Raw genomic sequence first — 6,619 nt, forward strand, 5'->3', positions numbered from 1 at the left:
GAGGAGGGGAGGGGAGTAGAGGAGGGGGAGGGCGAGGATTAGGAGAGGGAGGGGGGTAGGGAAGGGGGAGGGGTAGGGGGGAGGAGGGTAGGGCCACTCGTGTCCAAAGGATTACTGTTACCTCGAGCTACTTACTCATGTCTGGGCAGAAGCCGAGCAATTTCATTCACCTGAGGATCACGACTATGCCAAGTAACTTCTTCGATCATGCTGTCCTTTCAACGCTTTCTGTCCACTTCCATACGATTTTATTCAGTTGAAGAGACGCCATTCGTGCCAAGAAGCGACTCCCTCCGTCCGCCGCGCGTCTTACGCCAGGAAGAACCACCTTTGCCCTTTGTGCTCGACCGCAAAGGTGGAAGTAGTAGGTACCGGTTGTCCATACCCGGTCTAGTAATTTGATACTGCCGCGCTTCCCGGTCCTCGGTGGGGGGGGGGGTTGAGTTTTCGAGGTTATGCGGAAAAAAAGGAGGGGTTGCGGGGGTGGGGGGGGGGAGCTGAGATGGAACAAGAAGTTGTTTCTTCCTGTTTGGTTTCTGCCTGGAACCTCTCCTCGGATTGAGAGGAGGGACTGGCCCACAGGAGCATCTTCTTCGGCAAGAGTGAAGAGTCCGTGATGTCATGATACTATAAGGTCGGGTCCCAGTACTTAAGTCCAAGTACTTAAGTCCAAGTACCTGGATATTTTTCAAGTACAAGTACAGTCATTTTGCTATGTACTTAAGTCCAAGTCCAAATACATGTCATTTTACTTAAGTACAAGTACTTTATGTGATGAAATAAAATCTTGTTACAGATTCGTAAAGCATCATAACACTCAATGTACCCAATAGTATCATCACAAAGCCCGCTAGAATCTATATAGAAAATATAACTTTTGATTAAATACAATGTACGTGTTTATACTTACTTGTACTTCGTATTCTTCAAGTACTTTGAGAATAAGTACAAGTTCAAGTACAAATACAAGTAACGTTTACTTTTCAAACTCCAAGTACATGAAAATCTGTACTTAATTCCAAGTACAAAATACAAGTACATGTACCTGGACTCAACCCTGGATGTTGGATTAGTATGAAACTTTTTCATTTTCAAAACCAGTGTGAGGCTTTTTTTTTCTCTGAGAGAAATCGATGGAGAAAGCGTTTCTTCATCATCTTCTTATTCTTCTTTTGATTCTTTTTATTCTTCTTCTTTCTTTCTCTCATTCTTTCTTTTTGAGTTGTTCCATCAACATTTTCGTGGGCTTTTGCACAAAAAGTCTTGTCCATTCATGCAGGAGTCTCAAGCCTAGTCTCTCGTGCTGTCTCGCTCGTGAGTCTCAACTGCTGGCACATCACATCAGCAGGTAAGCTTGAGACCTCATACGGCGGTCTTAGTCTTTAGCATACAGAGCTGCATTGCGTGAAATCTCATTTTCTTCTCACGTCGTTTTTTTTTTTTTTTTTTTTTTAGATCGATCGCGAGGTCTCGTTTGTGGTCTTGCCAATGAAGAAAAAGAAGACAAAAAAGAAAGAAAGAAAGAAAGAAAAAAAAAAGAGCCACAGGAGTCGGGTCGGACAATTTTTGTCCCACGACGTGAGAAGAACTTTCCTTTTCCCAGAAGACTTTTTCACCCAAAAAGCAACGTGAAGACGCATGGCATGTCGTATTTCTAAATCCTTATACATATATATATATATATATATATATATATATATATATATATATATATATATATATATATATATATATATACATATATATATATACATATATATATACATATATGTGTATGCTTTCAGGAAGATAGAGACCTTTAGGCGGAGCTGAAGAACACCAGCTTCTCCTCTTCTGCTCTCGTGTTCCTTTACACATTAAGTTGATGATAAACCAATTCAACCGAAATTCAATAGGTGTCAGGAACTCCACATGCAACGTCTGTTACCACTTTTCTACGCACCGACGAGAGTAAGAAGAAAACGGAAAGGAAGAATAATAATTCAGAGTGGCGTGATGGCAATAACTTCCAAAGGCGAGCCGACATTTCTTTTGTTTTATCCAGACTAGAAATGTTGAAATAAAAAGATAAGTAAATTTGTGTGTGCGTTGTTTTGGGTTCGATAGTATCATTGTACAGTTTTCATATTAACTCAGGCTGTAGTTTTGAATCGTACTCAAGTCTATCACTGTTCAATAACACTGTTCAAAAAATAGATTCAATGTAATTGGAATACAAATCTAGGCTTTATGGTTAACCTATTTACGTAATGGTTATGGAGTGGACTCGCTAAGATGTTTTTCAATCTCATAATTTTTCTTATACAAAGGAATCTCGAATGCACTACCTAATGCATTAGAAATCGATAGATATTAAAAGGTTTTGTGCTTAGTGTGAGGAATGGCAATCATCTTACACAATATTATTTGTGGGTTCGATAGCATTTCTGAAAAAATTCCACAGCGTCGTATATATTCATTTACTTATTCATTTATTCATTTCATTTACTTGTTTTTGTTTATTTTTGTTCTTTTTATAAGAAACACTACTGAAAAGTGTTTATGGAATGCTTTGGATGAGTCCTCAAAATTCCTTTGCAATGTCGCATTTGGCAGAAATCATCTAAACGCAATTGCGATAACGACAAGTCTGCAATGTTGTAATTCCCGCATATTCACAAAATCGTGTATTCGACAAATCCGCAAATCGCGCTTTCATGTGTTGGCAAACTCATGACATATATAATTCAGGAAAATGTGATCCCGATTGCTGGCAAACTCGTTCCTCGCCAAAAGTACTCAGCGTGATAAGCGATGGAACGTCAACTAGTGGCTCCTTGCACGAAGACTCGCTGAAGATCGATCTCGAGAAGGCAGACCTCCACCTCCATCATCACTGCATCTCTCTTTTGCTTCTGGCCGTGTTTCATACACACACTTACACACACACACACACACACACACACACACACACACACACACACACACACACACACACACACACACAAAACCTTTACCAATCTCTCCTCCTCCTTCATCCTCTCTCTCTTCACTTGTCTGAACCATTTCATCCTTGCTTTACCCTTTGTGCATACTGTGGACTTACCTAAATGTAATATGCAAGATGTCAGTGCACGGAAGATGCCACCTCTCTCTCTCTCTCTCTCTCTCTCTCTCTCTCTCTCTCTCTGTGTGTGTGTGTGTGTGTGTGTGTGTGTGTGTGTGTGTGTGTGTGTGTGTGTGTGTGTGTGTGTGTGTGTGTGTGTGTGTGTGTGTGTGTGTGTGTTCGTGTGTTGAAGACCGTATAGATTAAGGCGACGATGGGGTTGAACTAAGGTGAGTGTGCGTGTAGGTGGTTGGGGGGAGATAATATAGTGCAACTGCCACATGGATGAAATTGGAATATTTCTTTTTTAACCTGAGGAAAGTAACGTGCTACAGTATAAATAGATAAATACGTAAATAATGATGAAAAATAAGATAAGTTGAATTGAAATACATAAATCAAACTAAGTTAGAACAAAAATAAAATAAAACAAAATAGAATAAAGTACTACAGAAAGAAGAATGAAGACAACGCCTATTCAACAAAGCCGTCGACTGTATCAGCGGTTGTACAAACGACGACAGCGGAGGAACGTCGGTTGAGGGGGGTAGAAAACGGGAGGGTGGGGGGTGATAATAAGAAAGATTCGTACGGTTCTTTGAGACCTATTGGGGCTTCTTCTCAGTTGGTGAGTCGCTTTGCGACAGCCAGAAGAAATGCATAAATCGAATGCTGACTCCAACCGGTAAATAAATGCCAATTGGGGGTTTCCAGCAGCTGAATAAAATTGTCTGATGACAGCCTTGTGTAAGAAAGTACGGGTTAGATTACAAAGGCGGAGCATGCCGACAGGAGACCTTTTGATCCATATCTAGGTCGGATGCAAAAAAAAAAAAAAAAAAAATCATATTAATAATAAAATAATAAATAAAAACTATAATAATGTAAATAACAAATAAAATACATAAATAAATGCATAGGTATAGTTAAAATAATAAACAAACAGGTAAATAGTAAATGATAATAAATTGACATATAACTAATAATAAATGAAAATCAGACAGACAAATTATAACAAAACAAAAACAAATGATATAACATAAATTATAATCATTACAGCATCTTACTTAGGTATTTATCTAAATGATTCTTAAAGCTTCGAACTGAACTACATTGCACTACCTGTGCAGGAAGTTTATTCCATTCATTAACTACACGGTTGGCAAAGTTGTTTCTACCTACTTCCAAATTGAATCTATTTCCGGACAGTTTGAGACCATTGTTTCTTGTCTGATTCTCATTCAATGTGAAAATTTGGTCACTTTTGATGTTGTCAATTCCCTTTAAAATCTTAAAGACCTGTATCAAGTCACCTCTGAGTCTACGCTTTTTTAGGGAAAACAGATTCATGTGTTTTAGTCGATTTTCGTATGATTTATTTTTGATATTTGGAATCAGTTTTGTGGCTCGCCATTGTACTTTTTCCAGTCTGTCAATGTCTTTAATGAGATTCGGTGACCATACGGAAACAGCATATTCCAAATGTGAACGAACTAAAGATTTATATAGCTTGTTAATGAGTGATGGACTTTTGAAATCAAAAGATCGCGCAATCAGTCCCAGAATCTTATTTGCTTTCTCAGAGGCTGAAATACACTGCTTGGATGATTTGAGGTCGTTACTGATAATTACGCCGAGATCTTTTTCACTATCCACTTTTGTTAACGAATTTCCAAATAACTTGTAATCGTACTTACTGTTATTTTTACCTATGTGCATTACCTTGCATTTACTTGTGTTAAATTTCATTAGCCACTTTTCAGACCATTGCTGTAATTGATCTAAATCTTCTTGAATATCTAATTGGTTTGAGTGATCATTTGCCACTCCGCACAGTTTTGGAAACAGTAGATTTTAGTCCATGGTCTATATCATTTATATATACTATGAATAGAAGTGGCCCAAGAACGGAACCCTGAGGAACTCCACTTGCAACACTTTTCCATCCAGAAGTTTTTCCATTTAAAACAACTCTCTGTTTTCGACCATTCAACCAATTACTAGTCCAACCTAATAGGCTACCACTTATTCCATGCAAAGCTAATTTAGTAAGTAGTCTTTCGTGTGGGACGGTATCAAAAGCTTTTGCAAAGTCTAGATATATCAAATCTATATTGTTTCTTTTGTCATAATTCGAGATAACTGTGTTGTAGAATTCTGACAGAATATGGGAGATGACGGAGCTGGTAGCGGGTGTGGGTGGGTGTGGGTGAGGGGAAGAAGGTAGATGATATGAGGTCCCGCTGTTTGTTTACTTCGTCCCTTTCGCTGTAGATGACGCAGCATATGTACCATGACTTGCCGAACGGTCAAGTTCCTGATGCCACATTTCGTATGGCAACACTGATATGTCCTTGTTCCTTTTTCTATGTTTTTTTTTTTTTTTTTTCTTGCGCCTGTTTCTGTGAATTTTTAGCATGGACGCCTCAGTTCGAAGCTTCACCACGCTGCCGATATGTACCCATCTTATCAAGAAAATATATACAGTATCCATTCACGTACCCTGCTAAAAATCATATTTGTTCTAGCGGTATTTGGCAACTTTACCTCAACTACACATGTACGTTTCGGGAAAAAAAATATTGATTAGTACCAACACATTTTGGCTCCTTTTTTTATACAGTAGTCTTAATGATATTTTGTTAAGCGAATTTACTTGTTGAAAATGAATCTCCATCATGAACACTGACAATATTTATGTATGTATATACAGTATATATATATACATATGTATATACATGTATATATATACATATGTATATATATATACATATATATGTATATATATATATATATATATATATATATATATGTATATATATATATATGTACAACACTAAATGGGTCCCAGTGATTAGAGATACATTTTAACAACCACAATGCACTTAAATTCTAAGCCATCAACATCGGGAGACCCAATGGAAGCCACATGTAGAAATTGAAATGCGGTACTGCCAAGGACTCGAACCCAGCAATCACATGACAAGTGACGCAGTGACTTACCAACTACGCTATCAACTATAGCGTTGTTTGGTAAGTTAATGTTAATGAGACATTGAATGTCAATGAAGGACCAAATAATAATAATATAGAGCAAGGCATAAATAAAAAACAAAATGATAATATAAGACATGATATTGAAACTCAAAATGTGGCAAAAAGAAATAATCACGAGTTTCTTAAAACTATGTACTTTAATGCTCGTAGTATTAGGAACAAATTTCAAGAAATACAGGCGTATGTCAAAAGCGAAAATCTCGATATGATAGGAATAACTGAGACATGGTTAAATGGTACAGAGTTCGAAGCTGAATTTAATATTGCGGGATTTAAACACTTTCATCTGGATAGAAACCACAAGAAAGGTGGGGGTGTTCTATTGTACGTTAAAAACAATGTTCATGCTTGTGTTTTAGAGAAAGTGAAACAGGATGCATATGACAGTTTGTGGGTTGAGTTAACCCAAACAAATGGACAAAAAATGAATATAGGTGTAATATATAGGCCAAAGACATTATCATTAGCAGACGACAA

Source organism: Oratosquilla oratoria, chromosome 14, assembly GCF_046742065.1.
Source record: "Oratosquilla oratoria isolate Oo_2021 chromosome 14, ASM4674206v1, whole genome shotgun sequence".
Classification (NCBI taxonomy): Eukaryota; Metazoa; Arthropoda; class Malacostraca; order Stomatopoda; family Squillidae; genus Oratosquilla; species Oratosquilla oratoria.